Source organism: Aegilops tauschii, chromosome 1 (genome assembly GCF_002575655.3).
Source record: "Aegilops tauschii subsp. strangulata cultivar AL8/78 chromosome 1, Aet v6.0, whole genome shotgun sequence".
NCBI lineage: Eukaryota > Viridiplantae > Streptophyta > Magnoliopsida > Poales > Poaceae > Aegilops > Aegilops tauschii.
Window position 1 is genome coordinate 449,205,844 of NC_053035.3, and position 24,475 is coordinate 449,230,318.

General features: G+C 45.3%; 1 long non-coding RNA gene and 11 other non-coding genes across 12 annotated transcripts; all 12 read right to left on the minus strand.

Moving 5' to 3' along the window:
* Positions 1 to 10,118: 10,118 nt before the first annotated feature.
* Positions 10,119 to 10,222, minus strand: LOC120973060 (small nucleolar RNA Z107/R87). The gene has a single exon (XR_005767183.1). It is a non-coding gene; the product is annotated as a small nucleolar RNA Z107/R87 (small nucleolar RNA).
* A 128-nt stretch (positions 10,223 to 10,350) lies between these two features.
* Positions 10,351 to 10,437, minus strand: LOC120973095 (small nucleolar RNA U31b). The gene has a single exon (XR_005767215.1). It is a non-coding gene; the product is annotated as a small nucleolar RNA U31b (small nucleolar RNA).
* A 2,030-nt stretch (positions 10,438 to 12,467) lies between these two features.
* On the minus strand, positions 12,468 to 16,963 carry LOC109746116 (uncharacterized). Its single transcript, XR_002228692.4, has 2 exons — positions 16,458 to 16,963; positions 12,468 to 13,275 (listed from the first exon to the last, which is right to left on the minus strand). It is a non-coding gene; the product is annotated as an uncharacterized lncRNA (long non-coding RNA).
* On the minus strand, positions 14,197 to 14,315 carry LOC120972918 (small nucleolar RNA SNORD14). Its single transcript, XR_005767055.1, has one exon. It is a non-coding gene; the product is annotated as a small nucleolar RNA SNORD14 (small nucleolar RNA).
* On the minus strand, positions 14,463 to 14,642 carry LOC120973028 (small nucleolar RNA Z112). Its single transcript, XR_005767155.1, has one exon. It is a non-coding gene; the product is annotated as a small nucleolar RNA Z112 (small nucleolar RNA).
* Positions 14,701 to 14,781, minus strand: LOC120973064 (small nucleolar RNA snoR77Y). Its single transcript, XR_005767187.1, has one exon. It is a non-coding gene; the product is annotated as a small nucleolar RNA snoR77Y (small nucleolar RNA).
* LOC120973044 (small nucleolar RNA snoR31/Z110/Z27) lies at positions 14,822 to 14,921 on the minus strand. Its single transcript, XR_005767168.1, has one exon. It is a non-coding gene; the product is annotated as a small nucleolar RNA snoR31/Z110/Z27 (small nucleolar RNA).
* LOC120973104 (small nucleolar RNA snoR31) lies at positions 14,963 to 15,047 on the minus strand. The gene has a single exon (XR_005767223.1). It is a non-coding gene; the product is annotated as a small nucleolar RNA snoR31 (small nucleolar RNA).
* On the minus strand, positions 15,100 to 15,195 carry LOC120972931 (small nucleolar RNA R30/Z108). Its single transcript, XR_005767064.1, has one exon. It is a non-coding gene; the product is annotated as a small nucleolar RNA R30/Z108 (small nucleolar RNA).
* Positions 15,283 to 15,387, minus strand: LOC120973058 (small nucleolar RNA Z107/R87). Its single transcript, XR_005767181.1, has one exon. It is a non-coding gene; the product is annotated as a small nucleolar RNA Z107/R87 (small nucleolar RNA).
* LOC120973094 (small nucleolar RNA U31b) lies at positions 15,548 to 15,634 on the minus strand. The gene has a single exon (XR_005767214.1). It is a non-coding gene; the product is annotated as a small nucleolar RNA U31b (small nucleolar RNA).
* LOC120973026 (small nucleolar RNA Z43) lies at positions 16,266 to 16,361 on the minus strand. Its single transcript, XR_005767153.1, has one exon. It is a non-coding gene; the product is annotated as a small nucleolar RNA Z43 (small nucleolar RNA).
* Positions 16,964 to 24,475: the final 7,512 nt, after the last annotated feature.

The window sequence follows — 24,475 nt, forward strand, 5'->3', positions numbered from 1 at the left end:
CCCCTCCCCATGGTCTGGTCCGAATTGGACTAGGGAAGGGATGCGCACCCTTCCTTCTTTCTCCTTCCCCCTTCCCTTCTCCTACTCCCACAAGGAAAGGAGGAGTCCTACTCCCGGTGGGAGTAGGACTCCCACCTATGGCGGGCCTCTCCCCTTGGCCGGCTGCCTCCCCCTTGCTCCTTTATATACGGGGGCAGGGGGGCACCCCAGAGACACAACAATTGATCCTTGAGATCTCTTAGCCGTGTGCGGTGCCCCCCTCCACCATATTACACCTCGATAATACCGTTGCGGAGCTTAGGCGAAGCCCTGCGTCGGTGGAACATCATCATCGTCACCACGCCGTCGTGCTGACGAAACTCTCCCTCAACACTCGGCTGGATCGGAGTTCGAGGGACGTCATCGAGCTGAACGTGTGTAGAACTCGGAGGTGCCATACGTTCGGTACTTGATCGGTCGGATCGTGAAGACGTATGACTACATCAACCGCGTTGTGATAACGCTTCTGCTGTCGGTCTACGAGGGTACGTGGACAACACTCTCCCCTCTCGTTGCTATGCATCACCATGATCTTGCGTGTGCGTAGGAAATTTTTTGAAATTACTACGTTCCCCAACAGTGGCATCCGAGCCTGGTTTTATGCGTTGATGCTATGCACGAGTAGAACACAAGTGAGTTGTGGGCGATATAAGTCATACTGCTTACCAGCATGTCATACTTTGGTTCAGCGGTATTGTGAGATGAAGCGGCCCGGACCGACATTACGCGTACGCTTACGCGAGACTGGTTTCGCCATTGCGAGCACTCGTTGCTTAAAGGTGACCGGCGGGTGTCTGTCTCTCTCGCTTTAGTTGAACCGAGTGTGGCTACGCCCGGTCCTTGCGAAGGTTAAAACAGCACCAACTTGACAAACTATCGTTGTGGTTTTGATGTGTAGGTAAGAACGGTTCTTGCTAAGCCCGTAGCAGCCACGTAAAATATGCAACAACAAAGTAGAGGACGTCTAACTTGTTTTTGCAGGGCATGTTGTGATGTGATATGGTCAAGACATGATGTGATATAATGTGTTGTATGAGATGATCATGTTTTGTAACCGAGTTATCGGCAACTGGCAGGAGCCATATGGTCATGTCTACATAGTTCTCGAACCCATAGGGTCCGCACGCTTAACGTTACGATGACAGTTTTATTGAGTTTTGATGTACCGAAGGAGTTCGGAGTCCCGGATGAGATCGGGGATATGACGAGGAGTCTTGAAATGGTCGAGACGTAAAGATCAATATATTGGACGACTATATTCGGACTTCGGAAAGGTTCCGAGTGATTCGGGTATTTTTTGGAGTACCGAAGAGTTACGGGAATTCGTATTGGGCCTTAATGGGCCATACGGGAAAGGAGAGAAAGGCCTCAAAAGGTGGCCGCACCCCTCCCCATGGTCTGGTCCGAATTGGACTAGGGAAGGGGGCGCACCCTTCCTTCTTTCTCCTTCCCCCTTCCCTTCTCCTACTCCCACAAGGAAAGGAGGAGTCCTACTCCCGGTGGGAGTAGGACTCCCCCCTATGGCGGGCCTCTCCCCTTGGCCGGCTGCCTCCCCCTTGCTCCTTTATATACGGGGGCAGGGGGGCACCCCAGAGACACAACAATTGATCCTTGAGATCTCTTAGCCGTGTGCGGTGCCCCCCTCCACCATATTACACCTCGATAATACCGTTGCGGAGCTTAGGCGAAGCCCTGCGTCGATGGAACATCATCATCGTCACCACGCCGTCGTGCTGACGAAACTCTCCCTCAACACTCGGCTGGATCAGAGTTCGAGGGACGTCATCGAGCTGAACGTGTGTAGAACTCGGAGGTGCCGTACGTTCGGTACTTGATCGGTCGGATCGTGAAGACGTACGACTACATCAATCGCATTGTGATAACGCTTCCACTGTCGGTCTACGAGGGTACGTGGACAACACTCTCCCCTCTCGTTGCTATGCATCACCCTGATCTTGCGTGTGCGTAGGAAATTTTTTGAAATTACTACGTTCCCCAACAGTTACTACCTTCAGATTTTTGCACTGTTAATACTTATAGATTACATACCTCACTTTCATGAGATAAGTTAATTTTTTTGTACAGTGTCACCAAAATGCCAAGGCGCTGATGTCATTTTATTTTGGTTAAACTGCACAAAAAATTATGAAGACAAAAGAAAAGGTTAAGAGTGGGCACCTCCTCCTCCGGCTGTTCTCTTGATTCGTTCGATCAAGTTTTTATGTTTGATCGATTATCAAGATTGGGATAGCAATTTTTTGGCCAACACTAGGTGCTTCATTGCTTTGGTCTGATTATACAATGGGCATCATTTTGCCTAAGTTAAAGTTTGTATTCCGAAAATAGTCTCGCCGTGTGATTAAGAGAAGACCAAATCATATTGCAGTGGATGTTCCTCCATCATGTGTGGTTCATTCCCATGGTTCCAGCTGTTGGTGAAACCACTTACGTTTGCAAGAGGAATTGTAGACTTCACAAACAAATTTGTCATTCAGTCTGTACTGAATGTTGGCCAAGAGAAGCATCCATGTTAGTAGGAAGAACATATGTTGTTTCTAGATCTTTGCTTTTGGAGCTACATATTTGTATATGATCTGTGAATCATTGAGATGCATTAACATGTTGATCTTATGTATGGGAATCGTACTAGTTGGTTTTTGTTATGGCTGATCTTTGCTTTTGGAGCTACATATTTGTATTTGATCTGTGAATCATTGAGATGCATTAACAGTTCCTTATATCTGTTCGCTCAGTGTTTACAAGTTACCGATCGATCACTAGCTAGCCTACTAATGCGCTCCTGGCTGTTTTAGTTGCGACGCAAGATCCGAAGTGGCAGTTTTTTGAATATAAATGCCTACCTCTGAAGAAACTGACAAGCTGCTGTGAAGAAAATGCCATGCGAATCTGAAGAAACTGCTAGCAAAAACGTTCGCAAATGCCTTATCTCCCAGCTAAAGTTCATCAATTAATGCCCTCGGCTGTGACTCGTTGCATGTTGCTCCGCGTACTGGCTACGAGCGATTTTGAGTGCCCGCATGCAGCCGGCCGTAATTAAGGCAGCTAACTGATGCGAAAAAAGATGCGCTTTAATTGTTGCGGGCCTTTTAAATCAGTGAAATCATTATTGACAAGGAGGGAGATGATTCGAGTGCACTCGTTTGACCGTAAGGCCGGCGTGCGACCCAGCACGGACGGGACGGGACGAGACAGTCAGAATTTCAGTTTCTCTAGTTTTCTACGGCAAGCGTGCGACCCAGCACGAACGGGACTGGACGGCACAGTCAAAATTTCAGTTTCTCTAGTTTTCCACGGCAAGCTGGCGTGCTAAGCCATGCCTGCTTCATTATGCATTGAATTCCGATGACCGTCGCGCTACCTTCCGCTTATAAGTACTGTTTCTCGGCCTTCTATGGTGGCCCCGTGACTCCCTATCCTCATAAGCCCCCACCGGCCCGACGTTGCTCGCCACTTATCCTCGCTCTCGCCACGTCCGCCATGCCCCCGCCCGTCCGCGATAGGCGTGGCCGGAGGCGGTCACCGCCGAACTAGTGTTCGGTTTTTCACCCGAAGGCAGACGGAGGGAGGAGGCATTCTATCGGTCTTTAGATGGCAATGCGGAGATCGAGGACTTGTTGGAGCGCGACCGCCTGGCGGAGGAGCAGGAGTTGTTGGAACGCGACCGCTTGGCGGATGAGCAGCGTATCGCCGATTTGCGCTGCCAGCGGGACATGGAGCAGTAGCGCACCGACGCTCTGAGTCGCGAGCAGAGCGCCAGCACGTGGGCCGACTACGTGGAGGCCGGCGCCGGCAAATAGCCCTGGAGGCTGCCGGCACGCACGCGTTCGCGACGCCGATTTTTACTACCAGCTCGTCAAGTGGGTTTCCCGCTTAGAAGCCGAAGCTTCGGTGGACCACGCCGGCATGGAAAGGGCCAACGCGCGCGAGCAACGCGCCCTATCGCACCTCTGGCAAGTCCGAGGCGAGGCGGAGGACGCCGGTGCCGGCGTTTAGCGTGTACCCCAGATGGCGGCCGGCATCGTCTAGTTAGCTAAGAGTAAGTTAGTACTTGTACGCTACTAGAGTATTAGTGGAAGTAGATAGTTAACTTGGCTATGATGGTTGTCAACGTGGAAGTTCAGTACTCTATATGTGGATCAAACCTGTTACTTTGCTCCGAATGTTGAACTTTCCCTTTGAACATATGAAATGGGCTGTTATTTTTTTAATGGGTTGTATTTGTCCTCCACGGGTTTAGAGGCTGACTTGTGGGCCTACCAAGTTGACGCGTACACAACCAGGAGATGATTGTATGTGGAGAGGATGACAGCAGGGGCCCGCCAAGGTCATGGCAGTAAGCAAGCAAAGTGCCTCCTTATTTCAATCCAATAAAAAAATGGCTCCTCGTAATGGATTTCTGACATCTGGGTCCCATGCCATTGTCAACGTAGTCAATAAACGAGAGAGTTGCACAACGAGCGGCTGACATCAGGGACCCAGCAGCTCGCCCAGTTATTTTTGTTTTGGGTTAATTTGATAAATGCCACTCTAAATCTGGTGTTTCTAAGAAATGTCATTGCAATTTCCAAACTTTGAAAAATGCCATTTCATGCCATCCCCAGTGGCATTTTTCAAAGTCTGGAGTGGCGTTTTTCAAAGTTTGCAAATTGCAGTGGCGTTTTCCAAAGTTTGCAAAAATTGCAGTGGCATTTTTCAAAGTTTGGAAATTGCAGTGGCATTTTTATGAATCGCCATATTTGTTGTGGAATTTATCTAATTTGTTTTTGAGACGGAAGCAGGGTGTCAACTGGGCTGTGCGGGGCACTCTGGCATGTCTAGACAGCCTTCTCTTTTATGTTTACCACAGACCAACCCAGTAGTTTTTTTTCTTTCTGAAAATGGCTAGCCCAGTTTTTTTGTGATTTGCCAAGTAAGTCGCTTTGTCAGGCCTATTGGGCTGCAAATATTTCAAGACGAGGAGAGTTTCATTCGGCTGGATGAGAAAATGGCCTATCAGTAATGAGAAATGGGCTGTACATTTTTAAAACACATCAAACCGGCAATTACATTCAAATTTCTTTTTTTTATTTCAAGATTTTAAATTGCATTAATTTTTATGCGTGGACAATTTGTTAAATTTTATATTGATATACATTTATTTTTAAAATCAGTTCGAATGTGACTCGAAATTTCGGGATTAAAAATAGTTCGGACCGCACCGAAATATGCAACATTTCGTATAATTTTTTAACCGTGGCCACAATATGGGTTGTAATGCTAACAAAAAGAATATGGGCTCCAAAATAAACCTTCAGAATTAGCAAATGGGCTGTAAATTATTAGAAATAATGGCAGATGGGTTGTATGCTGTTTTCCACAGATTTGAGGCTTTCCTAAAAAAAGGTTGACGCACAAGCAGTGACTGTTGGATGGCCATCCAACGGCCATCGTGCTTCTTCAATCTCTGCTCTTCCTGCTCCAGCCGCTCAAACAAGCGCCGGCGGGACTGCCTGCTCCCTCCTCCCCGCAGCCGGCTCTGCTGCCGCGCAGGCCTCACCGCCCCACCGTACTCACATCGCTGGCCTAGCCATCCTTCTACTCACCCACACCTGCTGTTATTCTCCGGCGATGACAGACGAACCAGTAAACCCTCGTACAGTCGTACTCCCCTCCGCGTGGGAAACAACTGCCGAGTCTTCCCTGCCTCCGTGTCGTTCCCTTCCTAGGCCTCGCGGTCGTCCACCGCCCTGGTGCTCTCGGCACGGCCTGGTCAACGTGGTCAACGACCGACATGCATCTGAAGTGCACTGTACGTGGAGAGTCCGATAGCTGGGTCCACGGCCGCACGCAAGGAAATGCCTCCTTATTACGCGCAAAATAATGATTCCTCCACCTGACATCAGGGACCCACCGAAAGGGCCTCTGTATTTCGCGAAAAAAACGTTACCGCCGCTGACAGCTCGGACCCACCAGCTATATCTTCGCACGCAAGGAAGTGCCTCCTTATTACGCACAAAAAAATGAATACTCCCCCTGCTAGCTGGGACCCACCATGGTGGGAGGCTGACTTGTGGGCCTACTAAGTTGACTGGGACGGGGGCCTTTGTCAACTTTAGTCAATATGAACGATTCTAGCTCCAGTGACCGTACGATGTCCATCCAACGGCCGTAGTGCTTCTTCAACCTCTGGTCTTCTTGCTCCAGCCGCCCAAAGCAGCGCCGGTCGTGCCGCATGCTCCTGCCTCCCGTGGCCGGCTGTGCTGCCGCGGAGGCCTCACCGCCCCCTACTATTCCCACCGCTGGCCAGGCCCTGCGGCGACGGCAACCTCACACCGCAGCCGAACTAGTGAACCCTCGTACTCCTCTCCGCGCGGGCTTCCACTGCCGCGTCTTCCCCGGCTCCCCGTCGTCCCCTTCCTAGGCCTCGCCGTCGTCCACCGCCCTGGTGCTCTCGGCGCGGCGTGGTCAACATGGTCAAGGAACGACTTCCATCGGACGTGGACTGTACGTGGAGAGGCTGACAGCTGGGTCCATGGCCGTAGCAAGGAAGTGCCTCCTTATTACATGGAAAATAATGATTCCTCCACCTGACAGCTGGGACCCACCGGACGGGCTACTGTATTTCGCGAAAAAATGTTTCCCCCTGACTGCTGGGACCCACCAGCTACATCTTCGCATGCAAGGAAGTGCGTCCGGGCAAAAAAATGATTCGCCCCCCTGACTGCTGGGACCCACCAGCTACATCTTTGCGGGCAAGGAAGTGCCTGACAGTCAGGACCCACCTGGTCGAAGCGTACGTAGCGTTGTCATTCTGGTCATGAACGTGTACATACATATATACTGGTCGATGTAGAGGCGCACACGTGTCGTAGTAGAGGCGCGCACGTAGCATGTACACGTACGTACAGCGGCTAATGTGCAAGAAAGAAAATACGGCCACGTACATACATACGGGCAGGGTCTCGAACGCCTACTCGCGCATACGTACGGCCAGGGCTCGTGTACATGGCTGGGTCGGAACGGAGAAACAGCGTCGTCGTCGTGTTCATGGGGAGCCAACCGGCTGGGTCGGAACGGAATGCGTCGTCGTGTTCATCGGGAGGGCTTGGACGGAACAGCCGATGGAAACGAGGCATGGCATACTGCAGAACGGAGGAAACGGCCTTGTGTTCGACCGGCCATGTTTGAAACGGGATCCTGTTCATCGGGAGGGGTCTGGCGTACCGCAAAACGGAGGAAACGGACCTCCTACGGTCGAAACGGGGGTCCTGTAGATCGGGAGGGGTGTGGCGTACCGCAAAACGGAGGAAACGGACTTGTGTTGGAGCGCTACGGTCGAAACGGGGGTCCTGTTCATCGGGAGGGGTGTGGCGTACCACAAAACGGGACTCCACGGGATACTGTTCATCTCCACCGTCGACCCCCTCCAGCCTCCACGTGCTACTGTTCATCCACCGTCGATCTCCTCCAGCCTCCACCTGCGACTGTTCATCCACGGGCTCCTGTTCATTCAGCCTCCACCACGCGCTACTCCACGGGCTACTGTTCAACCAGCCCTCTCCATGGGCTCCTGTTCAACCACCCCTCCACGGGCTACTGTTCATCCAGCCCTCCACCGTCTACTGTTCATTCTGCCCTCCACGGGGTGGTCCTGTTCATCCTGCCCTCCACGGGGTCCTGTTCAACCAGCCCCAACCGGCTCGATCGATCGGGGTCCTGTTCATCCAGAGGCAACACCACGGGATCCTGTTCATCCACCCCCACCGGGAACTGTTCATCCAAATCCCCCCAGCAACGCTCACTGTTCATCCAGAGACAGCATCGATCGGCTTCAGTTAGCAGCAGTAGCGAAGGAATCGCTCGATCGGGTTCAGTTAACAGCCATCGATCGATCGCTCGGGTTCAGTAACGCGTAGCCTGCAGAGCAATCGCTCGGGTTCAGTTAGAGCCCAACGCCTCGCTCGGGTTCAGTTAGAGCCAACGCCTCGCACACGCGCGCGTACGTGTACGAGAGAAACGCGCATCGCTCGGCCCCCGACCTCCCAACGTAACCGGGAACTCCCTGAAATTTTCCTCGCCCTCGCTTCTACCACGGTTTTTCCGTCATGGACGGCCCAAAGAATGTCATGCAGCTGCGTCTCCGGCCTGCCCAGGACGAAAAGCCAATTTTCTGTCATGATTTTTTATCATAGAAGTAGGAGCCCACCACATCTATGATGATACCGGGTCTTGTCACAATTATCGTCATAGAAGTGTCATATGTATGACAGAAAAAATTTCGTTCGGCCCAAAATGTCACGGATGTGTCTTTTTTTTGTAGTGCCAGGCCCTTTACTTATGCACTTTATTTTGTGATAGCCATATTGTTTCTTGTCATATATCTTGCTATCACCTAGTAGTTTATCTTGCTTAGCATAAATTGTTGGTGCACATAGGTGAGCCTAGTTGTTGTAGGTTTTATGCTTGACAAATTAACCGCTAGGTTTATTCCGCATTTGTTCAAGCCTCAACCGTAATTATTTTAAAGCGCCTATTCACCGCCCCCCCCCCCCCCCCTCTAGGCGACATCCACGATCTTTCACTAGGAAATAAGTAGGAACGAGAACTAAAGTTGGTGAGGAAGGAGAAAGAAGAAGGTGAGGCGTCGATGACGAACTCACTAATGTTGATGTGGTGCTGGTTGGCGCCAATGAAACGGGTTGGCGAAGAGGCGATGAGTAGAAGATGTAGGGAAAGACGAGGAAGAGAAGAACGCCAATTATCCCTTCTAGCATATGTGGGATGGAGGTGGAGCTTATTGGTGACTAGGAATACGTTCACGTTGCCACTCTCCTCCAATGTCAATTTGCATTTGCAAAGTTGAATGGACCTTTGAGAATGATCTCTGTAGTTAACTTTTGTTTTGTGTCAATAGTATGTGTTAGTTTAACCCACTCTATTATATTGTAAACATGAAAAAAATCATCCTTATTGCAATGCACAGCGAAGATGAGGTGGACGCCATCTGCTTTTAAAGGAGGTGGCTCCAGCGAGAAAAAAACGAGAAATGTCCCACTATGGCGGGAAACTGGTCGGGACTGTGAGGTTCCGATGGAAAAAGGGAAGGTGAGTCATTGGATGGGATTTTTTGGTTGAACCTGGGTGTTACAGATATTGCGGATAGCCCGTAGCAACGCACGGACGTTCTGCTAGTTCCTATTGTTATGGAAATAACCTTCGACGTGCGGTATCTTTCACATCTTGTGTTTTGCGTTACTTCACTCAATTTTTTAGAATATTATTATTGCCTTGTTTAAATTTAGGGTTTCTTTTAATTATTTTTATTTGGTATCCTCTTCCAATCATGTGGCCCAAATATTTTCCAATGATCGTGCCATGTGGGTAGAGCCCAAAAATATCTGTACTGAAATTTATTTTGGCCAAAAAGCAAATAAACCCTTTTTGAAAACCCCAAAAAAGAGGTTTGAACTAAAAATATTTATCTTTCAAAAAAGTAATTTATTAAAAATCATTTCCAATGTCTATTATATATAAGATCATTATTACTTAAAAAAATTCTTTTTTTAAAAAATATTAATTAAAAATCCTTTTGCAAAGGCCAGAAATGGTATTTATAGGGTTAACATATTTATTTTCCTCTATAATTTCCTTTAAAAATTTCCAAACAATATTTGAGCATTTTCAACCCCAACATGAGTTTTACCGCATGGTCATGTCAAAAAATATAAACAACTAATTCACCCTCTCCTTTTCTCTCAGGACCAAGCCTTTAATTTTTTGCTTACTCAATAAATCTGCACTGAATTAAATCATAGTCCCATCATGTGCTACGGTTGCATGATAAAGAGATGACGAGCCATTATCTTGTGTTTCCTACGTAACATCTTGTGTTTCTGAGTTATCATCATTCTATATACCATGTGGGTGTTATTTTTGCACTTTTTACGTGACATCATTTGGCCGTGTATTTGTGGTCTGTGCTTTATCTATAAAACAGGGCAGAAACTTTTTTCATGAACTATGCCCTCCAAAGCAAGCAAGCAAACAAACAAATAAAAACAAAAGCTCATGAGATATTAGATGTCTCAGTTCAGCGGGATAATCCACATACAAATCAACTCCTGAGAGAAAACCTGTGATTTGGTCAGTTGAGCTTGAATATTTGCAAATCGTCATTGCCATTATCCAAGGAAAAGAACAATTCAAAAATAATACACGATATCTTAATATAAAATCCCTGTTTTATTTTGATCAACTAACAGTATAGAAGTTAGCATAGCACCATACTATGTAGTCAATTTTTCATCTACAGAGTCAGATTCATAAGTATGTCAATCAGCATAGATCCACCCAAGCAGAACTTAAGACGGGGGCGACAAATATGAACTCATCATCCTCATAACTACAATATAGCCAATTCACAATCGGGTAGCTATGTTCCTCAGTCATCCCAACCATATGTACTCTGTTTTATCTCAATTTGTACCATCTTGTGCGCTACATAATGATTACAGCTGGCATGACATGAAAGTTCTGAACGAATTTTAGTTGTCCAACAATATGCAAAAAAAAAACAGGTCTCTTGCAAACTGAATCAATAACTTCAAGCAAAAGTAAACGGATAGGAGCTCAGTGAGGACGTAGAGATTGATAATCACACCTGATATATCATACTGAGTGATTTTTCGCACCAGTGCTCCAAATCCAAGCAAAAAAAAAACTTCAATTTAGGATACAGTTTCTCATGTGCAATTAGAATTGAAACTGCACAAGCAAGCTAAAGGTCGTCAACTAGGAGCTAAATACTTTTGTTCAAGTTCACAGTTTGGGCATCCAAACTACAAAAACAAACAGGTTTTGACCTCATTATTAAAAAAACAGACTTTCAGAATATTACTTTGTTAGGGCATTTTAACCTCCAAATACATTCCCAGATCATATTTGAGCCTGCAGCTCCCATCTCATTGGTGCGCCTCAACTTGGACCCATGTTGATGATCCCACTCCTCAAAATAGGCAGTTCGACCAGAAACCTGTCGTTCTTCATCAAACTCCATGGCACGAAATGTTCCATACCATACGACGGTAAAGGGATTGCGAGTATACGCTGCACATCAACCTGCCAGAAAGTCTGCTTCACAAGCTCTACATCCCATTTTCTTGTGATGGGATCAATAAGGTCCCCAATTTTTGAAAGGAGATTACCCCAACGGATAGTCACAATTTTCCAGTTCGTACCATTTGGAACCCATGCTTCTGTCCATTTGGAATCCATCATGACCACATAAACATCACCACAAATAGGCTAGCTCTGGCGTTGAAGCTAGCCTTTGGGTTGGTCCAACAATAACTAAAAGGTCCGAATTCTGCAGGTCTGATCGTCGAATTCCACATCAGGTAGGTGGTGGAAGTAGAATGCTGACAGAGTACACCCCTGCGATGTCCATGCTCACCTGCATTGGCTTCTGCTGCCTCGGTTGGTCATCGGATTTTAAGTTCTGGACCGTTCCTGATAAGATCCGGTCAGCATGCCTTTGAATTTCGCCCTCTGCTTCGCCTAAATGAAATACTTCATGTTGATGCGGTGGCGCCCGAAGAGTGCCTTTCTTGTGTGCTATTGCATGTGGATTTGGTCATGATTAAATTTAAAGTTTTTTTCACTTCAGAAACCATGGCTAGATGATCATGACGTGGATTAGTTTAGTGGATCTAAATCTGATAGTACTACCCCTTTGATTGCACAGATTTCCTGCACGTTTTTCTTAAGAACATTCTGTAGTTTTACCGTAAGCTGTACCTCTATGGTTTGTAGACTCTAGTAGGTCGCACTGTCTGCATATGTTGGATGGAACATAAGTTACAAGCTCTACCACAGACACACAGAGGAGCGACAAAACCAGCCAGTGCATCCACGAGCCGGCTATAAATATTGATCCATGTCCGCACAAGCTTGGCCATCCAGGGCTGAGACCTGAGAGATCGTAATGTCCGCACAAGTGTGAAGATCCATGTCAAATGACCAGCTTATAAATAGGGCTACCCCTTTTATTTGCTCTATTATAAATCAATTTGTCATTCGAATCAAAACTCCACAAACTAACAAACATTTACACAGTATAAACGCGTACGTTTTCCTTGTGCTCATCCCAGGAAAGCACCGAGCATATTGCACAACCAACTTAGCAGTTAGCACAATCGATATTGGAATGTAGGGCCATCTCTTATAGTCCGCACAGCAGCTGCGGCACCAGGCAAAGCCAAATTTTGTAGCTTGATGCTTATGAATCTCACCAACAACACCCATTCCGGCACAATGTGTGCCCACAGATTTATGCCTGCATGGTGATTAAGAAGAAAAATATGTATAACCCCACATATTCCAGCACGATGTACAAGCGAAGCGCCCAGTGCATACAAGTTTACGCCAAATACAAAAAACCCAGTACATTGACATACCAGCAAAGCACCGCGCAAGGACCCATTAGTCATATTCTGCTCACAAAAGAAATAGCAATTACAACACAGGAAATGTATAGCCTCTTCCATTGACATTGCACGTATCAACCCAGCATCTCCAAGATAACGTAAAAAGTTTCCTAATACACTTATTGCTTGCCTCAGATAGCTGTCCTCAATTACTAACATTGGCTCCCCTGGAATAGTGTACTGAATGAATTCTTACAGAAAGGAAGAGTATCAAACAAATTACTCCTGACAAGTCATGGGGCTTCTTTGCTCCAAGGTTCCCATCTCCCTCTCCCTCTTTTCAATTCTGGACACGGGCTGGAGTAGCGCCCCCATCTTTCTCTCTCTCTCCTTTCAGTTCTGGACACGCGTTGGCACAGTGCCCCTTGTTCTACACTTCTTGGCGTAGCGCCTCTTCTTCCTTTTCTTCATGGGTGCTGCCATGAATTCCTGGATAGCTTCCTTCATTCCTTTCCTCTGTTGCTGAACCACTTCTTGTGTCGTGGTGAGTAGACGACACTGGGCTGGATTGTGGTTAGTCCCTTCACACATGAAACAGGTGACTTGCGTAGTGGGACATTCTTCACCCAAGTGGCTCGCTTCACAATAGGGGCATCCATCCTGGTGTTCCTTATCGGTGTGTCCTATTTCTCCACAGATTTTGCATGCGCGGTGCATCTTCATGTTTGGATCAGAGGAATCCAAGAAAAATATTGTTTGTTGGTGCTCAGATTCTATGGGTGTATAGGAGGGGATTTCCCATCAGTAATCACTGCACCAAAAAAGGTTCAAATCGCTAAATCAGCAGTCCCACAAAAACTAGAATTATACAGACAAAAAAAAATAACGGAGATTAAACTGGAATGGGGGCGAGCGTAACTCAAGATCCATCTAGACGGATTTGCACTCTTAAGCGCCACCTGAATTACCTCTCGGGCAAGGTTTTTGAGTCGCCAAGTCAAGCCAAGTCGCCAAGGCTGCGGCTAGTGGCTTGCTGGCTTGAGTCAGCGACTTGGCTTGATTAGTCGCCCCAAGTCGCCATGGCACAACAGTACATAGAGCAGCAGAGCACATAGATATACAGCAGCAGAAGAGCACATATAGAACAGAGAAAATATACTACATCTAAGCAGAGCACATATAGAGCCCACCCTGCGCTCTCTTTCATATACTATATCTAAGCAGAGCACATATATGACCCACCCTGCGCTCTCTTTCCTTCGGTCCTCCTCCTTCCCCAGTCCCCACATGATCACATATACAACAGCAGCAAGCCACGCGAGCCAGCGAGCCAGCGAGTCGTGCGACTAATCGCCCCAAGTCACCGGCGAGCCGCGCGAGTCGCGCGACTTGCTCCCTGAGTCAAGTTGCCTGCGCGAGCCAGCCACGCCACGACGACTTGGCGATTAGTCGGCGACTAATCGGCGATTAGTCGGCGACTCAAAAACAGAGCTCTCGGGACTGTTGTAAACTCAGATGCACCAAGAGAATGGCGGCCAAACAATGGGACAGTGATTCCCAAGTCAAACAAATGAAATACCAACACATAAAAATGAAAGCATCAAAGAGGAGCCTTAGGCGGCAAGTGTGAATGTTTTCAGAAAAAAAATCAAGTTTTAATTTATCAACATTTGCAATGCAAAGAATAAGTGAAGACAGCAAAGTAAAATTGAAATAAATGGGGATGTTAACAAGGCTCAGACATCCAAGGAAGGAATTAGCAGCATTAACTCTAAAGTCTAGCTGGGCAAAAGCTCTTAGGTGGCAACTGAGAATGTTTGAGAAACAAGCCTTAAATTTATCTCATCGCCAGAACTTATCCTCAAATCATGTTAGCTAGTCGTAACAAAATTTAATCACAATAAACAGTTCAGTACACCGACCAAAATACAGTCTCAGGTTACTACCAACAAAAAATTAGATACGATGCAAAAAACAGAGCAAACAAGATCAAAGAGAATCCCTCAGAGACCAGCTTAAAATCATGCACACAGCTGAACCAAACCAGCTGCAAATGGATATTCCAGCCCACAAACAACAAAGGTTATGGGCGAAGGAGGACACTTGCAGTGGAGAGAAGCAGCTGTTGTTTACAGTGTCATACGGCACTTCCTATGGTCTGAGAATCTTCACAAGGATAATTTAAGAACGGACAAAATTAACTATACAAACTATACTAGGACCTGAAGCTATTGGTATTAAGCCTCAGAAAGCCGCAAAAATATCGTCATTCAGAATCTGATGGTAATTCCAACAAAAAGCTAATCATCATGGGCTTCAATTGCATTATAGCTCAAATAAAATCGATGGAAACAAGGCGTATCATCAGAATATAAATGCCTTCTCATTCACAGGTAAAAATAAGCACTATGTCAGAAAGTGTCCTAAGATTGTTTCAAGGTTTCATCCCATGATACTAACGGAATAAAGAAACAAAACATTGGAAAAGCTGATCTCTAATGGATTCAGTTGCAAAGATACAGGCGGCTCAAGCCACCCTAGGATCAAGTGTTGGATTATGCGTCGATACCTCCTCACAATCAAAACAGATGTTGTAAGAAGCAAACGATGAATAGCAGTAAAGAAAGATACATAGTTGCTCAGTTGTGGCAATGTTTAATTGGTTCGATTCTGCCAGCGATGTCGTCAATGCTTTCAGAAGAGGGAGCTTGTTATCCTCATCGCAACTACATCCTCCAAAGCAAACAAACACATCAAACACAAAAAAACGCATAAAAGAGAAAACAACAATGGGCATCAGACTAAAAACCAGGTATCAGATGGCTTGGTTCAGCGGGATAATCAGCACACATATCGACTCCTGAGAGAAAAGCCTGTGATTTGGTCTGTTGAGCTTGAATATTTGCAAACCGCCACTGCCATCATCCAAGGAAAAGAAAAATCTAGAAAGAATATCGAACCAAATGAGAAAGGTTCACACTACTCACAAAAGGCGTCACGAAGGCACGATAACTAAAAAATAAAACAGTATAGAAGTAAGCATAGCACCATAAGACCGCTGTGCAGTCAAATTCTCATCTACAAAGTCAGATTCACAAGTATGTCAATCAGCACAGATCCACCGAAGCAGATCCTAAGACTGGGGCGACAAATATTTACTCATCATCCTCATAACTACAATATAGCCAATTCAAAATCAGCTAGCTATGCTCCTCAATCATTCCAACTATACCTGCTCTGTTTTATCTCAATTTGTATCATCTTGTACTCTACATAATTAATTATTACAGCTGGTACTACACGAAAGTTGTAAAAGGATTTCAAATTGTCCAACAATTTGCAAATTGCTATCTTACAAACAGGTTCTTAGTTTATATATTTAAAGAATACCCAGAAGACATCTCACAATGACGTCAAGCAAAAGTCAACGGAAAGGACCTCAGTAAGAAAGTAGCGATTGATAATCACGCCAGATAGATCATATTGAGTGAATTTTCGCATCAATGCTCAAAATCCAAGCAAAAAAAAAACTTCAATTTAGGATATGGTTTCTTATGTGCAGTTAGAATTGAAACTACACAGGCAAACCTAAAGGTCGTCAACTAGGAGCTAAAGACTTTTGTTCAAGTTCACAGTTTGGTCATCTGAACTACAAAAACAAAAAGATTCTGGCCTCATTATTAATTATACTTACCTCATGAAGGGAAATGAGTTGAGACATATGCTTGTCTATTACTCCTAGACAATCAATAAAAAGAATTAACATGTCAAACCAAGAAGATGGTACTATATGTAATAAAAAGACTCAGAATATGGGTGGTGATTCAGCGGGATGGTCGGCAAGGGAAATGAATGCCAATTACGACGAACGAGACCAAATATCAATCGCCACGGACCTCAAACCGGATGCAAAAACAAGTAAAATCCCTCAGAGTAGAACGCAGAGAAAAGAGAGATCGAAAACTGCAGAGGAATGGGGGAGGGAGGGGGAACCTGTTGAGACGGGAGGTGGCGGCGCGGGGAAGAAGGTCCCTCTTCGCTGGTGGTTAGGGTTTCGCAGAGGCGCCCGGCCGACCCGTGCCGTTGGATCGTCGTCGCTCCCCCCCTTTTTTTTTTTGAGACCCGATCGTCGTGGCTCGCAGGCGACCGGCCCAGGATCGAGAGAAATGTGTACGATAAGTCTGGTGTAATCTGCTCGGCCCATAGATCACGTCTGATGGGGCCCACTAACGCATCGCTTTGTTTTTTTTCTAAATGCGTTTGGGGGGAGCTCCTAACCGGCGCCTTAAGCGCCGGTTCAGGCAGCTGGCGCTCGCATGCCGCACCCCATGGGCCGGCCCACCGCGCGCAGTAGAAGGTAAAAACGTCTCGCGAAAAAAAGTGCAGATACAGGCACTCGACCTCACGACTTGCGGCTACAACAAAAGAACTGTTTCGCTAACCACTGCTGCTTGTGAGGACTAGTGACTACTTACAAAGAACGCGAAATAGTCATGAACCAATGCACCAGCGCTATTTATTAGATTTGCGAATTATTTGCAAACAATTTGGAAAAGTTGATTTTTTTTATGAAAAAACTTAACGAAATTTTAAAAAACAGTTCATTGATGTTTAATAAAAGTTGAGTGAATTAGAAAAAAGTTCATCGATTTTCAAAAAAGCTCATCGAATTTGAAAGAAAGTTCATCAAGTTGAAAAAGTTCATCAAATTAGGAAAAAAGTTCATCGGTTCTGTGAAAAGTTCATCAAATTTGAAAAAAAGCGTTCATCAATTTTGAAAAAAGTTCATCGATTCTGAAAAAAGTTCACCGATTTTGAAAAAAAGTTCATTGGTTTTGAAAAAAACTGTACAAACTTCAAAAAAAGTTCACGAATTTAACAAAAACGTTCAGTGTACATCAAAATATGTTCAATGGGTATTTAAATGGTTTTTCAGCGCATATCACAAAATTGTTCAATGTGTAGTTAAAAAATGTTCAGATTATATTACAAAAATGTTCAATGTATAAAATTTGTTCATCTTATATAAAAAAATGTATAATATGTTTTAAATTATTTCAATGTATATCAAAAAAGTGTTCGCTGTGTAGTTAAAAATTGTTCATCGTACACCGAAAAAAATGTTCAGTGTATATTTGAAAATTGCTCGTCGTATATAAAGTTTTGTTCATGTTCTCAATAATTGTTCACGTTTTAAAAAGTTCATGGAATTTTAAATTTTCATCGAATTTTTGAAAAAAATTCATCGATTTGATAAAAGTTCATTCAATTTTAAAAATTTCACAAATTTTAAAAAGGTCGCATTTGCTTGTTGGTAGAAAGGAAAAAAAGAATAGAAAAAAGAAAAGGAAGAATAAAATGAAGGAATGATAAAGCAGTGGAAAGGTTGTCTATAAACATGTGTGTGCTATTGGTCGAGCTGGCTTATGCAGCTTGCTTGCACGGCGAGGTCGTAGGTTCGAAACCCGCTAGTCGCACTCTTCTTTGCATCACTTATCCCCAAAAAGTGGGACGCGATATGGGCCGGCCCATCTCAGCGCTGGGGGTGTGCGCCGGTTTGCGTACACTGAAGGAACAGGCGCAGAGGGCGCCGTTTAGGGTTTGCCCCTAAGACGGACTGCCCGCCGCTGCAAAAATGCGAAAGCATTGTGGCTCGGCATCGAGGAGTCCAAAGAGCTTGTGGCCACCACGCCAAAGCAAGTCACCTCGCCAACGAGATTGTATGTGCCACCTGACGTCTTCGAATCGAACTCAACCATTTGTGAGAACTAATAGGATTGTCTAGCGCTCGAACACGGGAATAGCCGCCTACCGTGCCACTAAGTTTGCGAGACACCAGGAGATTCCCCCCTAATGGCTCAAAGGTATGAAAAGAAAATGGAAAACCAATTTAAGCCGCCTGAAAAAATCTACGGCCTCAGATACCCGATCAAGGGGGTCAAACAAAGACTCACATGTGGTCAGCGTGCTTCTTCTTTGATCAAGACAATACGAAGTCGGATCCTAAGTCGGCTCGTGTGGAAAAACACACCAATGCATAACCATATATAGCCTCCTGAGGTTATCATCCTAAATTACTACCACATTTCACATCGTAGCATAACATAGCTAAAGAGTGTGTCGCAGCCAGGTTAACAGCTACCCGTAGGCAACAACAATAGGATATAACATGACTTGGCAACGCCCTAAGGCCAACTCTAGCCGATTCCCTATCCGGCGTTAGAGGAGTAAGATTTTGGTTTTACTACTCTGACCTGCACCTAGTCAATCCCCTAAACCGAATAGAGAAGGATAATTTTTACTCTGCCTCCTATTCGGCGCCTATATTTACTAGGCCGCTACCGCTTGGAGGAAAAAAATCCCCTCCCCTCGCTGTCTTCCCCCACTCCACTTCCCCGCCGCATCTACGCCGGTGCCATCCTTCCCGCCCCCGCTGGCCACCACCCGCCATCGCGGACGCTCCATAGGCCCCGCTGCGGTCCTCACCACCCGGATTTGAGCCTCTCTTGCGTCATTGCCAACATAGAGTCAACAGATCTACGGCTGCCTCCGCCGCCAGATTTGAAGCATCTGGCCGCCAACGATGGTGCTTTTGTCACGGATTGGTCGGGTACCGAACCGCACAACCTCGGCAACGCCTCTGTGCCGCATGCAGGTATGGCCTCCTCCTCTGGCTGCTCGGATCTCACTCGTCGGCGGTTCACCGGCAAAGACACGCCTGACTGTCGGCCAGGCTCGACACTGGCCCAACAACTAGTCGGCTCCCCGTTGCTGGTCATAAAGTGCGACGACTGCCGGCGATGGGTAGTGCGCCGAGTTTCGACCACGCTAGAGCAGCTCGAATGGGTTACCTTCAAGTGCACAAAAGAGGGGGTGAGTGCTTGTTTTGATTCAGTTGTTCATCGGATTCGGCGCAATTCGTAGCTCATTGTTTGCTCAAATTTGTGTGTAGGGTGGATGCAAGTTTTGGTATTGGGAAGAAGAATACATTGATCTATTAATAGCGAGAAATTTGATAGATGTCCGTGCACTCCTTGCTAGAGTAGATAATAGAGATGAGACTAGATGCAACGCAATGTTGAATTCGTGTGAACCGAAGAAGAAAGAAGTGTGCAAACTCGAGAAGCCAAAGGAGAGAATCAACAATGAAGGCATAGAGAAAATATTAGTCCAACTAGTGGGAGCAGTTATAGAAGTTGGATATCTATTAAAGTGTCTAATTGTGGTTCTTGTTTTTTTTTGTTTCCTTCTTGTAGTGAAGAAATGGTGAACTATGTACTCCAATGTATCAAAATGTCGTTTAATGAAATAAAGAAACCATGAAGTTTGTTCTGGTGGTCGAAATTGAAATGCAAACGAAAAAAATATTTTGTTATATTTAGGCAATCGGCTAGGGCCGACCAAAAGTTAGTGGAGTAAATATACTCCACTAAGCTTTACTCCACCAGATCCTCCTCTATTTTATAGGGGGTTGGCTAGAGTTGGCCTAAGCATGCATACTATGATATGTAGGGCATGTCAATGGATCGAGCAAAACATAGCATGCTAGGAATGGAAGGTAAAAGCAATTCATGTTGACAATAATTAGGCTATGCATGTGATCAAGAATTCAAGACTCAATACACAACATCGGCATACTAGTGCATGAATAAGGAAGAAAGCATAGGGTGTGTAATAATTTTGAAGGAGGGTTTGCTTGCCAGATGGACTAGTAGCCTGATACATGGCCAGATCCTAGTTCGTAGCTCACATCATTTCTGGATCCTATCCACGAAGAAGCAAAACACTTGAAAGGAACAACAGGTGCAAATTGACATGCAATTAATGAGATGAAAAAAATGATGTTGACATGATCCAATGCAATTATTTCATAAGTTAAGTGAAATGTGACTTGCAATGCTATTCAACTAGACTCACATCTAAAGAAAAGCTCATTCTTGTTTAGCGACCCAAACCAATTTAAATGTTGTCAACATGCATGATAATAACATATTTGGAATGTATGCAATTTACTGAGTAGTTCGATATATAATGCCCCATCTAATGTTTTGATCACCATGGTGGCACATTCTTTTGCCATGGCGGCGTCTTGGTGACCCTGTATCCCGCTAGATATCCGGCACAAAGGTTAAAGTGTGGGTGTGGATGTGTCGTGAGAAGTGACAGTAGGGTGATCCCGATCAACTGGAGTCCCACGTGCCGGTGATACAACGATCGAGGTACCTTCAACTATTGGTGCATACATACGGCATCTCATACATCACATGTTCATCGCATCGGCAGTTTTCTCAAAGGTTATACCTTGAAGCACGTGGCGATGCGGTTTTGGGGGTTCAACGGCGGTAGTGGTACACATGTCGTCGGAAGTTGTTCACGACTTCGGGAGCGGTCACTGAACTTGGTCTTGGTGGCAATGATCTCGGGGTACGGGGTAGCTAGAGGCCCTTCCTACTTGTGAGCTGTGTTGGGATTTCCCCGAAGAGGAAAGGAGATGCAGTAAAGTAGAGATAAGTATTTCTCTCAGTTAAGAACCAAGGTTAACAATCCGGTAGGAGAATCACACAAGACCACGTGAACAACACCTGCACACACAAAAGCAAATACTTTCACCCAACATGATCAAGAGGGTTGTCAATCCCCTTGGCACTTACTTGCAAGGCTCAAATCTTGTAGTGGTGGATAAATATAAAGTAAATTGCAAAATAAAAGAAATAAAGTAAAATTGTAGCAAAGTATTTTGTGTTTTATATATGATAAAAGTAGACTCGAGCCATAGTTTTCACTAGAGCCTTCTCTCTCGAACACATAGCATACAGTGGGTAACAAATTACTGTTGGGCAATTGATAGAAAAACGCATAGTTATGAAGATATTCAAGGTAATGATCATGTATATAGGCACCACGTCTGAGACAAGTAGACCGACTCCTGCCTGCATCTACTACTATTACTCCACCAATCGACAGCTATCCAGCATGCTTCTATGGTATTAAGTATAAAACAGAGTAATGCCTAAGCAAGATGACATGATGTAGGCAAAGTAAATCCAAGCAATATGAATAAACCCCATCGTTGTACCCTTAATGGCAACAATACAAATACGTGTCTTGTCCCTTTCTATCACTGGGATAGAGCACTGCAAGATTGAAGCCATCACAAAGCACCTCTCCCAGTGAAGATAAATCAATCTAGTTCGCCAAACCAAACGGATAGATCGGAGAGAAATACAAAGCTATAACAATCATGCATAATAAATTTGAAGACTCCATTACTTCTCACAAATATTCAGATCATAAACCCACAATTCACCGGATCCCAACAAACACACCGCAAAACAAGATTACATCGAATGGAACTCCAAGAACATCGAGGAGAACGTTGTATTGAAGATCAAAGAGAGTGAAGAAGCCATCTAGCTACTAGCTATGGATCCATAGGTCTATGGTAAACTACTCACGCATCATCTGAAGGCAACAAGGATGACGTAGAAGCCCTCTGTGATCGATTCCCCCTCCGGTAGAGTACCGAAAAAGGCCTTCAGATGGGATCACGGAAAACAGAAGCTTGCGGCGGCGAAAAAAGTGTTTCGGGCGGCTCTCTGGTATGTTGGGAATATTTGGGAATTTATAGAAGCGCAATTAGGTCAAGAGGTGCCACAAGGGGCCCACAAGCTTAGGGGCGCCCCTCTAGGGCGCGCCTAATGAGCTTGTCACTCCCTGATAACCCACAACTATAGGGGATCAATTGTAGCCTCTTTCGATAAGTAAGAGTGTCGAACCCAACGAGGAGCTAAAGGTAGAACAAATATTCCCTCAAGTTCTATCGACCACCGATACAACTCTACGCACGCTTGACGTTCGCTTTACCTAGAACAAGTATGAAACTAGAAGTACTTTGTAGGTGTTTTTGGATAAGCTTGTAAGAATATAAAGAGCATGTAAATAAAAAGTAGGGGCTTTTTAGATAAAGACACAACTAAATTAGTTTTAGTAGAGAGCTTTTTGTCATGAGAAAGTTATTTGTCCCTAGGCAATCGATAACTAGACCAGTAATCATTATTTCAATTTTATTTGAGGGAGAGGCATAAGCTAACATACTTCCTCTACTTGGATCATATGCACTTATGATTGGAACTCTAGCAAGCATCCGCAACTACTAAAGATCATTCAGGTAAAACCCAACCATAGCATTAAAGCATCAAGTCCCCTTTATCCCATACGCAAACAATCTACTTACTCGGGTATGTGCTTCTGTCACTCACGCCACCCACCATAAGCAAATCATGAACATATTGCAAACCCTACAGCGGGAATCCCTCACGCTTGCGCGACACGGAGAGCACCATAGGACAACACCAATAATAAAACATGCAACTCAAACCAATCTTGATCATCAAATAGCCCGTAGGACAAAACAGATCTACTCAAACATCATAGGATAGCCATACATCATTGGGAAATAATATATAGCGTTGAGCACCATGTTTAAGTAGAGATTACAGCGGGTAAGAGAGAGGTTACACCGCTGCATGGAGGGGGGAAGAGTTGGTGATGATGGCGGTGAAGTTGTTGGTGAAGATTGCGGTGATGATGATGGCCACGGCAGCGTTCCGGCGCCACCGGAAGAGAAGGGGAGAGGGGGCCCCTTCGTCTTCTTCTTCCTTGACCTCCTCCCTAGATGGGAGAAGGGTTCCCCCTGGTCCTTGGCCTCCATGGCATGGGAGGGGCGAGAGCCCCTCCGAGATTGGATCTATCTCTCTGTCTCCCTCTGTTTCTGCGTTCTCTCCGCTGCCCTTTCACCGTTTCGTATATATATGGAGATCCGTAACTCCGATTGGACTGAAACCTTCACCGTGATTTTTTACCAAAAATTAGCTTTCTTGCGGCCGAAGAAGGGCATCAACCGCCTTACAGGTGGCCCACGAGGGTCAGGGGCGTGCCCAGGGGGCAGGGGCGCCCCCTGCCTCGTGGCCACCTCGGGCACCGTCTCGCGTGGATTTTTCTTCCGAAATTTCCAAATATTCCAAAAATAAGCTCCGTCCGTTATTATTCCGTTTGATATGGATATTCTACGAAACATAAAACATGCAACAAAGAGGAACTGGCACTGGATCAATATGTTAGTCCCAAAAATAGTATAAAAAGTTGCCAAAAAGTATATGAAAGTTGAATAATATTGGCATGGAACAATCAAAAATGATAGATACGACGGAGACGTATCAGCATCCCCAAGCTTAATTCCTGCTCGTCCTTGAGTAGGTAAATGATAAAAAAGATAATTTTTGATGTGGAATGCTACCTAGCATAATCTTGATCATATGTATAACCATGGCATGAATATTAAGACACGAGTGATTCAAAGCAATAGTCTATCCTTTGAAACAATAATACTTCAAGCATACCAACCAAGCAATTATGTCTTATTAAAATTACATAGCCAAAGAAAGCTCATCCCTACAAAATCATATAGTTTGGCTATGCTCCATCTTCACCACACAAAATATTCACATCATGCACAACCCCGATGACAAGCCAAGCAATTGTTTCATACTTTTGACGTTTCTCAAACCTTTTCAACTTTCACGCAATACATGAGCGTGAGCCATGGACGTAGCACTATAGGTGGAATAGAATATGATGATGGTGGTTATGTGGAGAAGACAAAAAAGGAGAAATCTCACATCGACGCGGCTAATCAACGGGCTATGGAGATGCCCATCAATTGATGTCAATGTGAGGAGTAGGGATTGCCATGCAACGGATGCACTAGAGCTATAAGTATGTGAAAGCTCAAACTGAAACTAAGTGGGTGTGCATCCAACTTGCTTGCTCATGAAGACCTAGGGCATTTGAGGAAGCCCATCGTTGGAATATACAAGCCAAGTTCTATAATGAAAATTCCCACTAGTATATGAAAGTGATAACTCAAGAGACTCTCTATATGAAGAACATGGTGCTACTTTGAAGCACAAGTGTGGTAAAAGGATAGTAACATTGTCCCTTCTCTCTTTTTC